This window comes from Aphelocoma coerulescens, chromosome 4A, assembly GCF_041296385.1.
Source record: "Aphelocoma coerulescens isolate FSJ_1873_10779 chromosome 4A, UR_Acoe_1.0, whole genome shotgun sequence".
NCBI classification, from domain to species: Eukaryota; Metazoa; Chordata; class Aves; order Passeriformes; family Corvidae; genus Aphelocoma; species Aphelocoma coerulescens.
In genome coordinates this window covers 14945423-14966116 of record NC_091018.1, presented here as the reverse complement: position 1 = coordinate 14966116, position 20694 = coordinate 14945423, and the positions used below count along the sequence as shown (strand labels likewise).

At 37.8% G+C, this 20694-nt stretch overlaps 1 protein-coding gene across 2 annotated transcripts in view; it reads left to right on the top strand.

Moving 5' to 3' along the window:
• The window catches only part of MAMLD1 (mastermind like domain containing 1), a 253349-nt gene that overhangs the window by 24201 nt on the left and 208454 nt on the right, over positions 1 to 20694 (top strand). Inside the window, exon 1 of one of the 2 annotated variants that reach the window (XM_069015445.1) lies at positions 2612 to 2660. The exons of the other annotated variant lie outside the window; for it this stretch is intronic. The gene's annotated coding sequence lies outside the window, so the exon portion shown is untranslated. Of the gene's footprint in view, positions 1 to 2611; positions 2661 to 20694 lie in introns of those variants that run through there. 2 annotated transcript variants of the gene reach the window in all.

The window sequence follows — 20694 nt, the reverse complement described above, 5'->3', positions numbered from 1 at the left end:
AGCTCATTGTCCAGCATGGCTGTGCTGCCACTGACAATGTCTGCTTAGTGCCCTGCCAGGCCATCCAGCTGGAACAAAAAGGGAGGAGTTTGGCACTTGAACTGAAACACAGTTCTGCTGTAAAGACATTAATAACTGAAAGTTATTACTTGACTGACTGATATAACTTAAAGCTGGTGTATAATATTTCCAGTTCAGCATCAATTTCATACCCTTCATCTCCATTTGATGCCAACTGATGCAGTCATGTTTGTTGCAGTATAGTGTCAGACCCTCAATGCTATTCTGAACCTTTGTTTCCTAGAAAGAAAATTCAGAGAAAAAGTGTTTGGTCAGTAGCAAGTGCATAGTCTGAACTGATCTTCAGTTTGGCAGTTCCAGGGTAGATCATCACAGTAAGAAAATACAGAGAATCATATAGAAAGTACTTTGAGTTAAAATTTTTATTACAAGATATTTGGTCTGCCTGATAGACAGCATAGGCAAATATAAACTGGAGAATATACTGAATGCAGAGGACAGAATTACTTATATAACATCATTTTCATGAGACCAGGTAGAAGGTGGTGATCTGGAGAGCTCTGTGGGGAGGGAGCACATACAGAAAAAAAGGGAAACCAGTTCTGGTAATACAGACAGCAGTTTAGGGAAAGCAGATAGTGTCAGCAGAGGGGTTGCTGTCATGCAAAATGCAGCAAGAGGAGAAACAACAGATAGTGGCTGCTGAGAAGCTCTTGTTCTTGCTGGGTAGATATGATGTGTTGTCTGTTCTAGAAGCTTTATTGGATCTGCAGGGGCATTCTTTAGAAAGGCATCTTTTTATACAAAGGAGAAAATAGTATTTTTCCTTGTTGAAGTAGCCAAATGATTACTTTTAAAACCACAGAATATAATGTGATATTTGTATATATAAAATATAAAGGGCCAGACATTAAAAGAGAAATAGATTTTCTTTATTAGAGGAACTCGTTGGGAGGAAATTTGTGGAAGTATTCTGCTAAGAAAAACAAGTTCAAGTAACAAATAATGACTGAGTTTTCTGAGAAGGAGTGTGTGGCACTATAGTTACTTGGAGCAGTCAGTAGCAGAGGATAGACATGCAAGCAGTAAAATAGTGTAGAGTTTCTGAATTGTGCTACACAAACCCTCTAAACTGTCATTTCCTTTCAATGTGAACCGCAATTTGCATTTTTCTGTCTTTCTACTTAACACTTCAATAGGATGTGACATGACTTTAGAGAACTGGGAAAAGCAGAGATTCTAACTGAGAGCTGAGTGCAGAATATTTACAAAAACAGATTTTTCAACCCCTGGATGAAGACTGTCCAGCCAGATGAGCCTAAGTTATGCAGAAAGGAAAGTGTGCTATTTGTTGAGAGGTCCTGTTCTTTGCTACCGAATTTGAATGATCTATTAAAGGAAGAAAAAGAAGTTTCATTGAAGTCACATTTTAAAGTCAGCATAAGGGATACAACTCTACAAGTATTTCTACTGAACAGGAGGCAGTTCACTGGGTCTGTATCCTCATTCTGTTTTCTCCTCAGTGCAGGAAGATGGTGAATCTTTTTCCCTAGTTTTAATGCTGGCTATTGCCAAATGCTCTGATTTCCCCTTATATGAAAAATACACTTAGATATTTATGCACTTACTCTTAGTACTTATTTCCCTGTGTATATCCTATAGTGATCTTTTGTTGTGTGTTTGTACAACCAGTGGTAGATGTATTCCTCTGCTTACCTTGTAAAGCAGCTTACCTTATGTGCATGGCGTTTCCAGCTGGAAAGAACTTGTTGTCAATGCCTCAGGCTGTTGTTTCTCTTTCTTGCTTTTACAACTATCCCTGTAAACAAGAACTATGTCTACATTTTTATATTTAAGTTTTGCCAGAGGGCTTTTGTATTCCAGTCGCAAGAATCTGTAGTTGGAACAGAACTCTAAAGATATTATATAAATGCAAAGTTATAATAGATGATTCTGTGACTGAGTATTTAATTATTTTATGTTTGGGTTTTTTCCACAGGCAGGTGCTTCTAGTACACTAAATAAATTCTTACTTTTACTTTTTAAAAATTTTTATGTTTGAATAACGTATCTACTCTTAAAATTAATGACAGTATACTTCAGACTATCTCCTCTGCTAGACTCTTTTATCTGTGCAGGTTGTGGCAGGCACTGCACTCCTGTCCAAGTGACCATGATTTTAACTGCTCAAAGCATTGGAAGCAGCAGCACCCTACTCATATCTCAGTTTGCTGTGAGCTGGACAAGTGTGTTAGTGCATCCCTGAAGCACAGACCTCAAAGCTGTATTTGGGATCCAGTTTTACCTGAGGGGTCTCGTAGAAATGCACTGTCATGGTGCTTTAGGCTTCGCCCAAGTGTGTGTACCCATACACATCCTGCTGCCTGGAACATGAGTCAGACTCAGCTGCACTTCCAAAGTTTCACACTGTAACCGTAAAAGGGGACAACCAAATTATAGCTGAGCCAGCAAATGCTTTTGCAGTAGTGATAGGAGCAGGCTCCAAGGCAGCAGTAGGCACAGAAACAACTGGTTAGTTGGACATAACGTGGAACATGTGAAAGTCTGTCTGGAGGAAAGGGTAGCAAGGAGATCTTCTGACTGTGTCTCTCTAAAGGATAAAAGAGAGGAAGTTTGGGGTATGTGTGTTAACTCTATTTCTCTATCACTAGGTTTTGTACTTCTATTCGCTCTTTTCAAAAATTGTTATTTCAGTTCTTAGAATTTCTGTAAATATATTTTCAATATGTGAGAACAGTTGAATTACTTTATAGATCTGCCTTTAAATTTTTGCTGGTTTATTCATAGGGTTATTTCTTAAATGAAAAAAAATCTATATTTTATGGAATATACCAGCTGTGACTGAATTCCACCTCAGTGACTTGAAACATTTTCATTATGTTTAGTTTGTCTCTGGAGCCATTGAGTTACTTCCAGATCCAGTATTAAATCTTTCCAGTAATTCGCTCCCTGGCTAGCCTGAGATATTATCCTAAATATTTATATGAGAGGGAACTTTTCTAAATCTTAGAAGATCTGGAAAATAATCACAAGATTTGGAGATGAACACAATTTAATTCTGTGTTGAGGTTTTGGGTTTTATTTCTAAAGCAGCAACAGAAATTTTAGAAAATCACAGACCCACAGGATGGCCGAAGTGGGCAGGCACCTCTGGAGAACAACCAGTCCAACCCTGCTCAGAGCAAGGGCAGCTACAGCAGGATGTCCAGGGCTGAGGTGTGTTGGCTTTTCAGTACCTCCAAGAGCAGAGACCACACAGCCTCTCCAGGGAACCTGTTCCTGTATTCAGTCACCCTTTTCTTAGATTTAAACTACGTTTTAATGGTGTTGAATGGAATTGATGGAATGGTAAAGTCTTTCACTTTTAAGTGAAAACCACTTGGTTTTTATTAACATCTAAATGTCAGTCATGGTCTTAAACAACACTTATATTCAAATGAAGATTTCTGCCTATGCTGTGGCTATACTGAGCATCAATACTGGCCATTGCATTTCCTGCAAGGAAATTTATATAACAATATTTTTTTCTCATGACATTGCATGTTTTTAGTTCTTGATGTACTTAAAAGATTATTAAATCATTGGCATGCTTACAAGGAATTTTAATATTAGCATTTCCGTACTTGCAACAAAAGCTATTTTCATGCAGCCAGACTGATCTGCTCAGTATAATACAGTAAGTCACCAGCAGATAGGAATGCAACCCAAGTGTCCTGATTACCTCTTACCTTGAACTTTCTGACAAACAAATCAAAAAAGTTGTCACAGTATTTTACAAAGTTCTGTGTTTCTTAGCATAATTGCAAAGTAATTTGAAGTTCCACCATGCAAAATAATGTAAAATCTAAGCATACCTTTTCTTAGCAGAAATTATCCAAAAGTAAGTTAGAAATATGGGGGTCCCCAGCACAGAAAGAACATTGACATGTTGATGCAAGTCCAGAGGAGGTCACCAAGGTGATAGAGGTATGGAGCATCTCTGCTGTGAGGAAAGGCTGAGAGAATTGAGACCATTCAGCCTGAAGAAGAGAAGGCTTTGGGATGACTGAATTGTGGCCTTGCAGTGCCTGAAGGGAGCCCACCAGAAAGATGGAGAGGGGCTTTGTAGAAGGGTCTGGAGTGTCAGGACAAGGGGGAATGGCTTCAAACTAACAGACAGTAGCTTTAGATTAGATGCTAAGAAAAAATTCTTGCCTGTGAAGATGGTGAGCCCCTGGCAGAGGCTGCACGAAGAAGTTGTGGATGCCCCATCCCTGAAAATGTTCAAAGCCAGGCTGGATGGAGCTTTGAGCAACCCAGTCTAGTGGAAGGTGTCCCTGCCCATGGAAATGGGGTTGGAACTAGATGATCTTTGAGGTCCCTTCCAACCCAAACCATTTTATGATTCTATGAAAATACAGTACTTTGTTATTTCTGTGTATAGACAACACTGTGCTGTTTGTATACCTACATTTTGTTTGTGTTAAAATACTTCTCTTGGAACTGAAGTGTTCAGTCATGGTTTGAAAATAGGTTGCAGTTGGTGCTACCATGTAAGTTGTCAGCCCAGATTTATATTTTAAACATACATTATTTCTTCTTTTTTTTTTCCTTCCATATAGCTGTGCTTCACAGTGAGATGGGTGAGCAAAATAATGGTAGAAGGGCAATTTGTATGGCCAGCACTTAAAGCTGTTTGAGTTCTTGCAGTTAAAGCCGAAGCCATTAGATGGTGCCATGCTGTAACCAGAATTTTCTCCTCAGCTGCTTAAAGCCAGCTGTGTGATCTATCTGGCAGCACGATCTTAAATGGCTAAGCCTATTCTTCTAGGGCACTGCCTTGTATTGGTCAGCCTCAGTCATTATGCGCAAAACCCAGACAATAAATTAAATCACTAGAATTTGGGGTTTTTTTATTTGTTTCAATGGAAAGACTGCACCATCCTGAAAATTCAACAAAAGAGAAGGCAATGGCAGGACAGATTTACTGCCCCTTTTTCAGCTGAAAGCAGTGTGCAATCTAAATGATTTACTTGTTTGCTAGCCCTGCATGGTGCTGTCTCCTGGGTTATCATTCACCTAAATGGCCAATGTAGTACAATGAAAATGATAGTGCAGTTACAAATTCACAGCAATTTACTGGTTAGAATCTCAAACTGGTAAATTATTTAATTTCCATTTCTTCAGTTACTGTTCAAGGTTGAAAACTTAGACATGGAATGTTAAAAAATGGAAAAGAATTTAGCAGCTTTGGAGGCTCAAGTTGTAAAATTGTGGTGATAATAGGGTGGGCTTTATTGTGTATGTAGATGTAATAGGCTTTTGTACAGCATCTGACTTACTACTGTGTGACACTGATAAAAAACTAACACTCTACAATATCAGCAAAGCCCATCTTAAGTGGATTAAGTGTTGGTTAACTGACAGTTATCAAAAAGCAGTTGTTAATAGGGAATCATCCTGTAAATGGGAGTGTTTTTACCATGTTTGTGTGGGGATGGTCGGAGGTCTGACTCTTTGCATTTCTGCACGTGAATGATAGATATAAAATCATTGCGGGTATCTAAGGGTGATGTAAAAATTGTTTGGGTGGCAGGTCATGACCTGGTCAGGGCACCCATGAAGAGTAGTTTGAGTTACTCTGTGACCTCAGACTGTGCAAACAAATCTACCTATTCATTTAGTACAGACAGATGCAGACTCATAAAGCTGGATGGATAGGAGCAGGCAACACAATCTATGTAAAATTGGGGGCTGTGTTCTGAGAAGTGAATATGGAAAATGCATAGGTGAATTTGAATGATGATATTGAGACAGTGTAAGTTCTTGTTCTTGAATGAGGATTCTTCCCATTTCCATTGGCATGTAGCCATGGGGTCACCCAAATGAGGGCTAACTATTTTCTTTGGTAGGCCAGTTTTAAGCTGGATCAGTTCCCTTATCTCACTGAATGTGTGGCCTCATAAGCTCTTGTGCTTGGCATAGTTGGGAGCTAGGGAATAATTGGATTGCCTCTTTCAGTGGAATTCATAATTGATTATGAAAGCAAACCCTGTCACCACACAATTCAGCAGCAGCTCCCACTAGGAAGCCTTGAATAGTAATACTGCAGAGTAATGCAAAGGAGCCAGGGAAAAGATTTTATAGCTGTATAAATGTATAGATATATAGATACTGCAACACTGAGGCCACTGTGCTGGCAGTTCTAATTTTATAAGATTTTAGTCTCAACACTGATTCAATGATTGGAGTAAACCTTTGGAGGAAAGAGGCTTCAACTTAGATACCTGAAAGATGTCAAAGAAGGACTTTATTGCAATGCCTCTGACAGCCTGACCACTAACAGAGTTCATCTCCTTGCAGTAGGACTGCCTGAATCAGGATGACGTTTAGCAGCATGCTGACTGCATGTCCACCAGGCCATAAATAACAAAAGCCTGGCTGCACCAGGATCCATTCACAGCAGCTGGACGTGCACAGGTGCTTTCTGCAGGTCTCTGATCAAAATGCAATCTTGCCAACCAGAAAACTGCTGCTGATCTCAGAATATTTGAAAGAAAGTCTGGTGAAATTCTTGAAACAAGTTCAGCAAGGGCATTTCATACGCTTTCAAGTTAATCCAGAATATTTACTGTTTCCTCTAACAAAGAGGTAATCTATGTATTAACATTTTTTAAATCAGTCATCATAAAGTTATTTCTTTGAGTTTTCTTTGCATCTTCTTTAGCTCTGCATTGAAGACAGAATGACAGACAGTTCCTGCTATCTTTTCTTTCTTCATATTTCATATCCTATGAAGAAGAGAATAAATTCAAGGTACAATCGTTGTTGGGCTTTATTTCCTTTAAAACTTGAAGGAAATAAATACTTTGATTATTATTTATTATTTATTATTTATTATTTATTATTTTATTTTCCTGTTGGCTTCCAGACATTTTGATAAATGAGCATAAATTGCTCTTAAAAGAGAGAAGCAAAATAAAAGAAAGGAAGGAATAGGTCAAGTTTTGGGATGTGTATATTAATTCATAACCTTCCACCTCTGATGGTCAGCCTCAGTCGTTATGCACAAAGCTTCAGAAGCTGTCTAGGACAGGCTTAATGAGCTTGGTCCACTCACTTTGATTCCAAGAAGACATTTGTAATCCAAATTACAAAACCAAACCAGAGTCTGGCCCAGTTTTCCATAACTGACTGGTTCTGACAGGAGAGGTTTGGTAGCTGAAGCATGGAGATACTGGGGGCCAGGACTAAGGTGCCTTGGCAGAACTGCAGGGAGAAGGGACAGCTCTTGCCTGGTTCTGGATGCCTCTGAAGTTGGCATGTTGGGCTATTCCTTTGTCTCAGACAAAAGTGCCAAATAGACCTGAGAGTTGTGACAGCCTTTTTCAAAATTTTGACTTTTATTCTGTTGCATAACCACAAAATAGTGGTGACAAACTGAATCTCACTAACAAAAAGACTTTCTAATGGAAGAAATTCACACTTTCTCTGTGTTTCATGGCCAGGCAGCCTGTGTACAGTCAGGGAATTGTTAGGATGCACAGTGTGTGACCATCAGCTTAAATATTTGTCCTTTTAAGCTTTGAAACTTAAGATACTGGATTAAATGAATGCCTTTATAAATTTGAGGGACCTATTTCCACATGTGGTTTGACTGATCTAATTGCATTTAATTATTACAGTTCTAACAGATTACATTCCCCATGTAAAAGTGAAGGTGAAGGATTACATCACAAAATTTTTGTCTTCCTTATAGTTTGTGAGATCTAAGAAATGCAGAAGGAGGCAGTGCATTGAATACTCATATTATGTGATTATTCTAGCAGTTGTTTGTGATATGGTTGTCTTCACTGCTTAGATTCTGCTTGTTTGAGACAATAGCTAAGCATCTGCTAGTCACTGCAGAATCCTACAAAATAAAGACTAAAATTTTACCTCAGCTGACACCAATCAGTGAAGCAGATGCTGCAGAAACACTGAAGAGAATTTTAACATTGTTTTAATTCCATGTTAGAAGTCAAATAGTGTTATCTCAGTGGGGCAGTGAGCTAAAGGCATGAAAATAAAAGGATTTTTTTTGTCAGCTATTATTCTTTTGTCCTTTTTTTTTTTTTTTTAATTGCTCAAATGTTTTATGTCTTGCAAACTCTGCTAGTTTGTTTGGAATTACTTAAGGTGATTTGAGAATGCACTGTAATGCTCATAGATTTACTATGACCAGTGTGAGCACACCAGCTTTTCAGTCTGAAGTTGAAATTGCTTAGTATAAACATTGGCTTTTTTCAATTTGAAACTTAATTAAAAATATTACAGTTCCTGCAGATTTTTTTTTCATTTTAATGGGCCTATAAAATAGTAGTTGTATTTTAGAGTCCAGTAAACGAAATTTTAGGGGTGGCTTCAATACTTGTTAGGAAGCATGAATTTTAAGATGAGTTTCCTATCAGAGCAAATAATTTTTGTGAACGTGATGTCTATGAGAGATGTGAACTCCGATAATGTTGATGAGCTCTGGAAGCTGAAACTGATGACACCACCAAATATTGACTGTGGGGCTGTATCAGATGCAGATACTGTTGCAATTCGAGGAAACAGAAAATGCGTTGTTGAGTAAAAGCAGCGAGTTCTCTGTATTCCTGTCCAGCCACTTCCTCCTTTCAGTGCTCTCGGCAGAAAGCAGCCCCTGCGAGCGAGGAATCGCGGGGGTTTCAGATGAATAATTCTTACATCACCGGGAGCCTCTCCCGGGCTGCTGCTGCAGAGGCTGGGCTTCCCTGGCTACTTTGTCATTTCTACTATTTCTAGAAAAGAACAGAAACTAGGGAAGAAAGGAAAGCCAGGTGCCTTAATATCCACAGAAAAGAGAGTGTTGATTATGTCACTGCAGCAGCTGAGTTTTTAGGGGGAGAAGCTCACAGTCACTGCACTCTCGGTCAGATGTGATAGTACAAATGAGGTTGCCTTTACTGCTGCAGTTGGGTACTTGGTAAAGTTATGAAGAGAAATGGTGGAGAATTGCACTTACTTTAAAAAAATACAAGGTAGGAAAGCATTATATTCCAGTGGCTCCCAAAAGACTTGGGAAAGTGTATTTAGAAAAAAAAAATTAACCACAAAGTTCTGGTGACAGCAAAATTTTTATTATTTGTTAAATTCTGCTTAGTTTTATTAATACATATTGATGTGTCAATAAAATATCCTTTTTTTAATAAATAAATGCTACAATTTGGTATATTAGTAAAGTATGGTGTGGGAAGGCTAGAATATTATCTTGGTAAATCAGGTTGATTATTTAGTTATTGAAATACAATTATTTATTGTAATATAATTTGAGGGCAGACTTCATCTGCTGTTTCTCCTGATGTGAGGAGCCAAGCAAGTATATGTAAGCATGCTGAAGAGAGTGGGGATAATGACAGAAAAGAAAGCTCCACTGTCCAGATTGGTAGCATTTGTTTGCTAATAATTACTTTGGGATATTTTAGATTGTAAACATTCTTTAAAGAAAATCTTTGTTGACTGCATTTCTGTTTTCTTTTTACTTTTTTTTTTTTTCCCCTGCTGGCTCAGTCTATCAGTTTCCATTTAGCTAGGCAGAAAATTCAAGGAAACAAAACATTCCAAGAACAGCACAGAGGTACATGCCTCTTCTGAAATACTGTGAAATTCAATTAATCTGTTCTATGTTTAAAGTGAAGGCCTACTAAAGAATGAGTAAATTGTGTCATTATAGACATTCTAGAAGAAATAGTTAAAATGTATTAAAACTGCAATATATGTCTGTAAAAAACATTTAGTTACAAACAGCAAATAAATATGACCAGGCAGAATGTGAGGGAACAAAACTATTTATGCTCCACAGCAGGACAGATGTTTGGGTTTGGTGAAATAATATTTACTGATAGGAACTTACCTCTGTATACACATGTAAACCATTTTACAAGAAGTTTATTCATTTGCCTTTCACCAGGGATTTTACTGGCAGGTTCCCAACATGAATTGAAGCCTGTGGATCAAAGCCCAGGAGTCAAAATTCCCGAATGCAGACTAGAATTTATTTCACGTGAGCAATGCGTGTTGGGAAATCCTTTAAGGCAGAGAAGAAATGGTGCACAATTCATAAACTCTATTCCACTTCCCTGCTCCACTACAAGATTCTCCTACTTCTCCTTCACACAGGAGAAGACTCATATTCTTACCAGGTCCCATCAGAATCTCCGAAAACATGATCCAGTTAATTTCAGTTTATAATTCAGGTGTCTTTTAGAGGCTCTTCACAGTGTCCACTTATTTTACCACCAGAATATATGGTACCAGGAAAATAAACAGAAGCATTTGCCAGGAGCTGCTTAAAGTGGTACAGTCTAATGGAAACATCTCTGCAGCTTTGCCTAAGGGTAATAAAGTTGTGAAGAAGAAACTTCTCATGAATATCTCAAGGCAAAAGAAATTTGGACAAAAATGGGTAATGAAAACATCAGTATTTCTGGATCATGGAAATACATAAGTGCTTTATACATGGAAAATTCAGGTGGTTTTGAACCATTTTATGCACTCTGAAGAAAAAAACGTAATATAAAAACTGTGGGTATTTATATGGCACAGCTGATTATTCACAAGGGGTTGGGGTCATATAAGCTGAAGCATCTGTCCCATTGTTGTTATTCCAAGTGCACAGAGAGCCACGTCTTTAATTCACTGATGTTTATTGCTTAGTAATGGAAAACGTTAAGCCTGTTGCCTGATGAAAGGACTTTCTGCACGTATTTGAGTGGAACCCATTCTCCAGGTGGAAATAAGGAACACCCCTAGGAGAGAATCACTGCCAGCCCAAAACAGTGTACAAAGACACAGTACTCCCATTGACAGGGATCCTTCCCATCAGGATTTCAGTCTGAACAGAAGACTCCTTTGAAAGATATTCCTCTGCTGCAGAGTACTGCGAATGCCCTATGCATAGAAACCCATGAGCCCTGTTTTTATTTTGGACAGCAGTAAGAAAGAGAGGATTTGGGGGGGGTGGGATTTTTTTACTCTCTTCCCCCCCCCCCCCCCCCCCCCCAGAAAGTGTAGATCAGTCATCTAGGAGGCAGATGGTCACAGTGGTCATACTCCCCGCTTTGTAACTGGCACTTGTTTTTGGCATGCTAATGATTTATTGTTTCAAAAAATAGCTTTACAGACAGGGTCAATTATATTTTCAGATTGTACAGCACGTAGAGCAATTAGTTAGTTGCACAAGGCAGTTGGTTTATAATGCAGTACACCCCTTCTTCATAATTGGCACCTTTCTGATATCCCATTTATAATGGAGGGGTCTATCTTTACAAACAGTCTTTGTATTAGCATGCAAATACACTGGCTTCCCCCAGATAGCTTTACACACAGAGACAATTATATTTTTGCTTTGCAGGATGTGTGGACTAATTAGCTATAGAGAAATGGGGCACTTGGTCTTCAAATTTCAAGATCTTACTGCATCAAGTGATTTTGAGACACTGTCAAGGGCAAACTGGTAGGTAAAATTATAGGAGGAGATTGTGCCAGCTCTCATCTCTCAGACTGTCATTTGAATGCAGAATGAGACATTTTACAGTTCTGTTGTTTCATTATCCCTCAGTGTCTAGATCACTCTGCAGTGGACAGGGTCAGATACCACACAGTGCTCTGCAGGTCTGGGGGAACACTGCACGTGGGGCTCAGCCAGGTGGGAAACATCCTTGAACCAGTGGGATTAGGGATGTGCTTTAGATTCAGGTGCTAGTTCAGATGTACATGTTATTAGTAACTACCCACTGATTCATTAACTGTTTTGATGTCAACAACCATACTGATTGACATAAGTTAAAAATTCTCATATTTAATATAAAAATATCTTAACTACTCTCTCGGGAGAGCAGATAAACGAGGGAGGAGAAGTTTTCATACAGGGTATTTATGACAAGATTTGTCCTTAAAGTATTCTGAGTCAATCTGTAGCTCTGCTAAAAACATGGTGCTAAATCTAGAGATGAATTTAGGGTGGCATTTTATATAATTTTTTTCTTGCAACTAGCAAGACTATAAATGAAAAAACAGAGAAAATAGTCAATCTACTGTGCTGTCTGTAGTGTATTTGACAGAATGGTCATCTCTAAAACCTTGGTCAGAGGTGTAGCTCCTACAAAGCTATGTTGTTTTGAGTATGGTAAAAAAATCACACTGTAGTGGATATTAGCAGGTAGTTTCTGAAATACTGGGGACTAGGTTTACTTTTGGGATTTAGTTAATATCTTTTTAAAGTGAGGGATGCTCCATTCATCCATCCATTTACTTATTTATTTTTCTAATACCCTCTCATATGTTACTGGGGGAGCAGAGAGGAGATAAGAAATAGCAATGCCAGCAGGGAATGAATGAAAATTATAGATTTGAAGCTACCCTAACAGAAAGGTGCCTGCTCTAGCCTATATTGTAGGTTTGGAGACTGTGATTGTATGTTCTTTTCACACCAAGGAAGAAAATCACACTTGTTCTTGATATCTAATAATGACACCACACAGTATGCACAGTCTGAAATCAAGCAGAGTAAAAAGATAGGTTTCCTGCTGCCCAAGGGGACTGATGGGATTTATACACATTTTGGAAACATCTTTAAGAATGGATTCAAATTGTGGAATCATTTTAGAATACAGCAGAATCTACAGAATAAATGTTTCCATAGCCTCAGCCAGCACTGGGGCATGGCTTACACTGTTCTTGCTGAGAGTTTGGCTACTTGTAAACTGCAACCCCAAATGTGTGAGGATTTTCATATTATTAATGAAAAGAAAAATGGCACAGCAGTCTGTGAAGAGGGGACACAATAGAAATGCTTTTAAGAAAACTTTTGTAGTTTAGCTGTATTCTTTCTTGATAATGCATGTGAACTGGATGTGTGTATATACAGTATATACATACTACACATATGTAGCTATTATAGAAGTTACTGCTCCTAAGTGAGGGAAAGAGAGGAGACAATAGGTAGAGGCTTAGCTCTGCCAACACTGGACATAGGTGCTGTCACTGCTGGAGACTACTGGCATGTTACCTTCTCCTGGGCCAGGAAAAGAAGTTTTTCTGTAGACCTTTGATCAGAGTGAAAAAAAAAATTCCCTAGTGTTCTCTTGTTCTTCTCAGGTGAAATGTCAAAATTATTGCCAGTGCAACTGTTTGGCAAAGAGGTAACTAAGCTAGTTCAATAATTTACAGAATAATTATTTACCTAATGGCTTTGCAACTTCTGTTTTCTAATCAATAGTTAAATGCTTTCAAAACACTATAAAATGTAATTTCTATTTGTGTGAAGTATGGAAAATATGAAATTTTTTTATGAACTTCTACAAAAAATGCAATTAGTTTGTTAGTTTTAACAAAACCCTGGAAAACTAGAAATTCTGGGGTTTTCTGGAATGTGCCTAAGACTAATATGCAAGTTTAAAAGTTATACAGGAGTGGTTATCTTGTCCAATGAATTTTGTCATGTTTTTATGTGAGAAAATTAGCAAGAGTTATTTGAAAACTGGAAGTTCTGTATTGTTTCAAATCCTATTTGGAGATGGTTTTTGTTCTGTTATCAGCAATGCCTTTGCTTTAGTCAGGAGAAAAGGTTAGCCTAGGATATAGCTTGTTGCTGAGTTTATCAGAAATACATTTCTCCCCCATACCTCTGAACACTTCATGTAAGTTTTCCTCTTTGGATTTCACATAAGATCCCTTTGACTTCTTACTTCAGGATGTGCATTTTATCTGTATCTCTCCTGAAGAACACTCACAGTATCTGTCCTCTGTGAATACGAACCCTCTAATAGATTAGAACAACAGATAGAAGACCACATATATCATGGGTTATGATGTATCCACATTAGTCAAAACAGAAGTGCTTTAATCATAATTTGAAATAACTTTAATTAAACAAACTCTTGTGCTTTCACTGATAATAATCTTAAACCAATCCCAAGCAGTGGCATCTACATCCTGGGAAATTATTGGGAATGATTGCTATTTAATCAGCATTTAAATAAGATGCTCTCAGACATCATTCCCCTAATTTACATATTGGTGAGAAAATGTGGATCAGAAACTGTATTCAGATTGACATGGGACAGTAATTTTGGTGGAATTCAATTAGCTCATGTTTTTGGTTGAAAATGTATCTCTGTTTATGAATAGCATTACATCCTTTAGTAACAGCATGACAGCTTAATGATCTGATTAACATAATCTATTGCACTAACTCTAAATCTTCTTGCAATTTGGAGGCGACAACATTTCTAATTTATTAAAGGAATAGGTGCAGGGTACTTTTTTGTCTCAAATTCTGGCATCTCAGCTCTTGATGTCTCTTCCCAGAGAAATAAAAAGTGATATGAATATATCATATCCAAGATTAGTTAGAAAAACACCAATCTCTCGTAGGTGTCTTGAGGATGACAGATGGTCATGTCTTTGTATCAATGATACAAATGAACATGCTGTTTATTTTTAGTGATGTAAATTGAAAAAGCATATCCAGGTTCCCAGGATGTATACGAACTTGAAGGTTAGTTAGCTTGTGGTATTGGGAAATCCATTTTAATTAAAACTTTATTTTATATGGAGATTTTGTCATAAGTTATTTCTGAAAAAAATCCATGAGATATCTATATGAATATAATTCTGGAGCCAAGCATAAGATATTCTTTCATACCTCCCACAGCAGAAAGGCAGTGTCTCTGTGAATGTGCACATATCTCTGCTCCTTGCATTATTACATATAGATGTATTAATCTATAGATGTAGCTGGGTCAATGCCTGATGCAGCTGCCTCTCAAGGGCTGGACCCATAGGGCAATAGATTCCTGAGGCCTGTTCTTCTACAAATTGAGACCAACTCTGGAGCTCTGTTGTTTTCTGAAGTTCATGATGCTATTTTATTCCCTGGTGCCCAACACACATTAATTCTCTCTGTGCAGTCCTTCCCCCAATTGTGAGAAGCAGTGTGCTCTTTATGTAGCCCAGCACCTGCCCCTTTCTCCAGAAATCACCATCCATGTTGCCCATTTTCAAGCCCCAAAGCAGAAAGTCTCAGATTAACTCCCTTCCCTTTCTTGGGGAAGGATTTTCCCCCCACACTGCTGAGTAGCTCCTTATTAAACAATTGTATTGTACAAGATGAGCCTCTGGATGGGAATGAATCCTCTCAGCTTTCAAGGTCTATCATCCAGAAGCAGCACTCTCCAAATCATAACATGCTGGAAGACTGTGAGACAAATACTAAGACAATAAGAAACTGACATTTATTCCAGAGCCTTTCAGCTGTGAATTAGAATGTGCTGGTTTGTGACTTACTGACTAGGATATGCGAGGATATGTGGTCATATCTGTTCAGAGACACAGATATCACATTGTTTGAGCTGCAACACAGAGCTCTAGACTTTTTTTTTTTAAATTCTTGCCATATAATGTGTCTATGCATAGCATAAAAGTTATTGCACTTGCTTATTAAAATGTCATTAAAATTGAGTTAATAACAGGCAAATAAAAATGTAGGGCCAAAGCGTGTTCTTTGTTTGCATCTCTGTAATTTGCAGCAGAATTTTACCCATCATTTTAAATTCAGCTAAATGAAAAACATATGGCAGGGCATACTTAAAGCAATATCAACACAAACAAAACCAGGAATATTAGCAATGGTTTAGCTGAAGGATCAAAAAGATGGATCTGTACTATAATTACACAGCACAACGTTGCAGCTGGATTGTCTTAAAGTGCATATCTACCTGTCAGGCTCTAAATATAATTAATTGTTATGAGAAATAACTTCTATAGGAACTGCTTTTCTTTTGCTCAGGAAAAAAAATGAAAACAGTTGGGTGTAAACTTCAGAGAAAGGTCATAGGTTAATGGAGTTCGTAAATAGAACAGCAAGGGAATCTAAACTTTAATTACTGTAATGTAAATTACCTTAGAGAGCCCAAATTAGTGATCACTTAGCCTAGCCACTCTACCTTCCCAGTAGGTTCTGCTCACTTTGGGGGCTTAACCCAAATTCCCTAAATTCCATCCAGACTACTGAGACTGTGAACAATTTCCACAGTTGCAGCTTCTTCTCCAGGAACTTTAGGATGTCTTTTTTCTTCCAATTCCCTTTCTGCCAGTTTACTGCAACTAAAGTATCATTACTTACTAACTTTTGCTTAAAATAACATGTATAAAGAAAATTACAAAATCAACTACATTGACTCATCCTCAGGAGAAATGCTGACATGCAGATGAGAAGAATATCAGGACAGGGCGGGTATGGCTTTGCAGTTCACATTCCTGAGCTGTAATTGTTCTGTGGATTCTGTTTGCTTTTAATGGCAGGCCTGAGTACATTAGAATTTACTATACAAATACATATATTTAACAAGTTGTACACCAGAAACAACTTAAATACATTCCAAATTCTCCATTCAATGATAAGGTGGTGACCCATTTGGAATAATCACTTTGAAGATCAACATGAAAATGTTGTGTTCCCAGCATCATGGCTGTGAATTGTCTGGCTGAATACATGCAGTGTGACAAGAGCTGGGATAAAGAAAGGAGCTTTCTTTTATGTTTGTACTTATTAGGTTTTTCTCATATACTATGTATTTCAAACACAGTAAGCAGTTTTTCCCTAACGAGTCGTAAATTATGTGAGCAAATGCAAAAAAATGAAGTTTGACAAGATCTGTGAGGCTCCCATTCCAGGATTCAGGATTTCAGGGGAGGAATGGTGCCTCTTTCTTTTTATTACCATTTTAAGTGGAGATTAATCTTTGGTAAGAGGTAACTGTGAAGTGATTTATGGTTTACGGGTGCTTCTGTTGAGAAGAGAAGCAGACAACAATGTCTCTGTTTGTAATCAAGATGTCTTTAAAGTTTTGGTGGCCCAGCTCTGTAATCCTGATGCCTGGTTTGATATGTCCTGTGAGTGGTGCAGAAGGGGCTGCAGAGAAACACTCCAACTTCTGTGCCTCTGCACAGAAGACAAAAAGAAAGGATGAATTTAAGGAAGTGTAACCTTTTTGCTTTGAACTTCCCAAAATGTACTGATTAACGAAAAATTATGGGTAATTGCCAGTTAAATAAAAGCATCCCCAATCCAGAGTCAGAAAGTTTTAGAGGCAGAGAAGGTTTGTAAAAGGGAAATATTTCAAATAGTAACAATAATAAAAATGCTTTAATGTATCTATAAAAGTAATTGCCTTGCTTTTAAAATACTAGAGTAAGACTTTGGAGATGTGGATTTGATTCTTGACGTTTTCTGTGAGACTGCCTATGAGACCACTCTGTCAGTGATTATGTTCTCCATCTAAGAAACAAAGCAAGACAGTTTATACAGATTACAAGATCTCCAGGACGAGAGGCTTGTAATGTATTTTACAGTGCCTAGCACAGTATGGTTTCAATGGAAATTTGATATTGTAAGTTTTGCTGAAAATATATTTAATGATAATTAAAATAATAGTAATACAACTAGTAAAAAAACAAAACAAAACAAAAAAAAACCACAAAAAAAAAAACCAAAAAAAGCCAAAAAAACAAAACCAAATAAAAAATAGACCCTTAATATTGAAAGTTTTAGGTAAGGATATAATCTTCAAGTTCTAGCCTCACTGGTGTAGAAGACTGGTTCTTAATTAGGTTAGTTCTGTTAATAAAACATTTGCAACAGACTCTTACGTACAACTCCGTAGACACAAATTGCCCTCTCCCAAGTGGCCGTGGAAGATCTTATTCCTTGGCCAAGGAGAGCATCCTTCCAGGAGAGGGAGCTGCTTGGCCTAGGGACTCCCGGCTTGCCTGCTCCAATTTGATCTTGCTTTGGGAATGGGAGTTGCACCATGTTCTAAACTTACCCGTGCACAGCAAGCCTGCAGCTGCTGGGTGGCTGCTTTATCCGTGTCCATTGCAGCCTCTCAGGAGCAAAGGTGCCACAGTAAATCCTAACTGGAGGTTGTGAAACAGCCAGGCCAGCCTGTGAAAGGCACCACAGAGGAGACAGATTCTAGGAGTGTCTGGGAATGATCCCTGATACTCTGATGTCTGTCACTTCCCTGGGACATACCAACGTGAGGCTGCTGGGCATAAAGAGGGATTAACAGAGTTAGTGAGAAACCAAGCAGGAGATGCCAGGGCTAAGAGAGATCTCCAAAATGCTACCAATAATTTCTTTAATGGAACTTTTCTATAATAAAAGCACATTTATAAAAGTAATAAAACAGTAATTGATTTATTTTAAGGACAGAACAAATGAGTCTGAGTTATGCAACACATTTGCTGTATATTATTGTACTTCCAGAATGTGGTCTGTCATAGACAAGAAATAGTGTCTTTGCATGGACCAGGAAAAAATGTACAATACTGAATGGAGCTGTGCTGATCTGGTCAGCTTCCAACCAGGAAAACTGAACATGAGCTCCTGTGGTAGTTCTACTTAATTAGTGCTGCCTTTTCCTTATTGTGACCATACTGGTGCTGCTTTCTGTTCAGATAGGATGATAATTATCAGTTTCTGAGGTAGAACGTGAGCATTTTGCCTGATTCTTTGAAACTCCTCTAAGGAATAATATTCCCCCTCAGGAGGCACGTGCTGTTGGTCCTACTGAATCTGACATATGGGGTTGTCATTCTTGTGCTTAGCTAGCATTGATCTTTTCAGCATTGTTAATAGGGACTGTGTATCTCTAGTCACAGTCCTGTCTTCTCTCCATAACTGAATCTGTGAAATCCATATCTGCTACAAATACAAGGTAGTATTTAGTATTCTATTTTTCATTGCCAGAATTGAGAAGAGCTTGTTACTGCACTATGCATGGCCAAGCTGTGTTACTGTGTGCTGCTCCCACTCAGATCAAATGTAAAGATACATTTGCTGTTGACCTCATTTAAAAGCCCTCTAGAGGGAAAGTCTGAAAAAGTTGATACAGTTTGGCATGGTTATTCATTATGCATGGGAAGTGCATTGCTTTATTTTCATTAATTTTACATAGAAATGAGATACAGCACAACATGCTTTTCTCATTTTTGGGAGCTTCACAAAGCTTATGTTGTTATGTTCTCTTTGCAGAACCACTTACAGACAGGCAAATCCAAAAGCATTCTGTATTCCCCAGCTCATCAATCCATGTTTAAAGAGGATGGGGTTGTCCTTGTGTTAAATGTTGGCATTCTGTTACTTCTCCTGGATGACATTTTGCCTGGTTCTGCAGAATGACTGGCACTGATGAAAAAAATCCAGGTGTGATAAAAATAGAAAATATTCCCTTGGTATACTATTGAAAATTGTAACTAATCGCCATGATGTGAATATTGGAATATGAGAGCCAAGGTACAGAAGTCCTGCTGTAGCTGTACTCAACTAACAGTATCGTTCACAAAAAAAGATTGTAGCTCAAATACAGCCTGATTGTTGAGTTTCTAAATAGAACTGAGGATTCCTACACTGCACCTTTTTCATTAAAAGTAACAAGTTTCCTTCTTCCTATTTTTTCTGACTCAAGGAGATGTAAGTGAAAGGTTAGCATGTCAAATTTAGGATGATTTTTTGTAATCATATGATACACTAGAACATCATTTATTAATGAACTGTATGCTGCTTTTTTAAGAGCGTGCAACTAAATTCAGAAAAATCTTGGAAACTCTTCAGACAAATGTGGTGATTTACATACTGGTGACAACATGAATATAATTTTTTTCTAACCCCTTATAGAACAGAATAATAAAAAACATAACAACTTTGTCTTATGAAGATAATCAATATTAAAGGTTTTTTAAATAGTTGCATTCAAGCTCAAACCTATTCACAATGGCCTTAATTGCAAGGCTCTGTGTGTTCCATGAGCCCAAAGGACTGCAAAGGTCTGCAAATGATGTACAGTCCCTTTCTGTTCTGCTTCCTATTCCCCTATGCAGGTTCAAAACTTTCTTACTAAAACCCCCTTATTCCAAACCCTGAAAATGCCATTGCGAATCAAATCCTGTTTTTAAACTTTCAGAATGACTGCTTTTGCTTTATAGCATATATTATATTAGCTACAATCCTAGCAAAAATTATTTCCTTTCGCTCTAAGATCTAGTGGTTTGGCCATAAAATTAGGAACCAGAAACTGTCTTGTAAATCCATAACCATTGCCACTTGTTTCATCCAAAGTAAGCAACTCCTTAAAGCTGCTTGTGGTGTCAGTTCTTTATATGTAGTATGGTGATAATACTACTTGCCTCTTAGAAGTGTAATGGAAATTATTTAAAGTCTGTGATCCTGAATGACCTAGAAATACTAAATGTTGTCATTGAAGTATAACTAGTCCTGATTATGGAATATTTGGTTGTTTACAATGTTCTGTTCAGTAGGCTTATGCATGCATTAACATCAAATTAAATGTAGTTAATCACTTCTGTACTGTAGTTACTAAAGCTACACATCCATCCCTCACTTACTCCTCTGTGATCCTATTGATTGTTTTGTGATTTACCTTGTGCTTAAAATAGGGTAGGGTTGGACCCAAAATGTTTAAAATGCAATTTAGGTTTTGACATCAATGGAGATTTTGCTCCACACCTCTGCCTTGCAATACCTCGTATTAATTCCATGCAGGGACTGGAAAAACCTAGTAAGGGGAATGTGTGGAGTATGTTTTG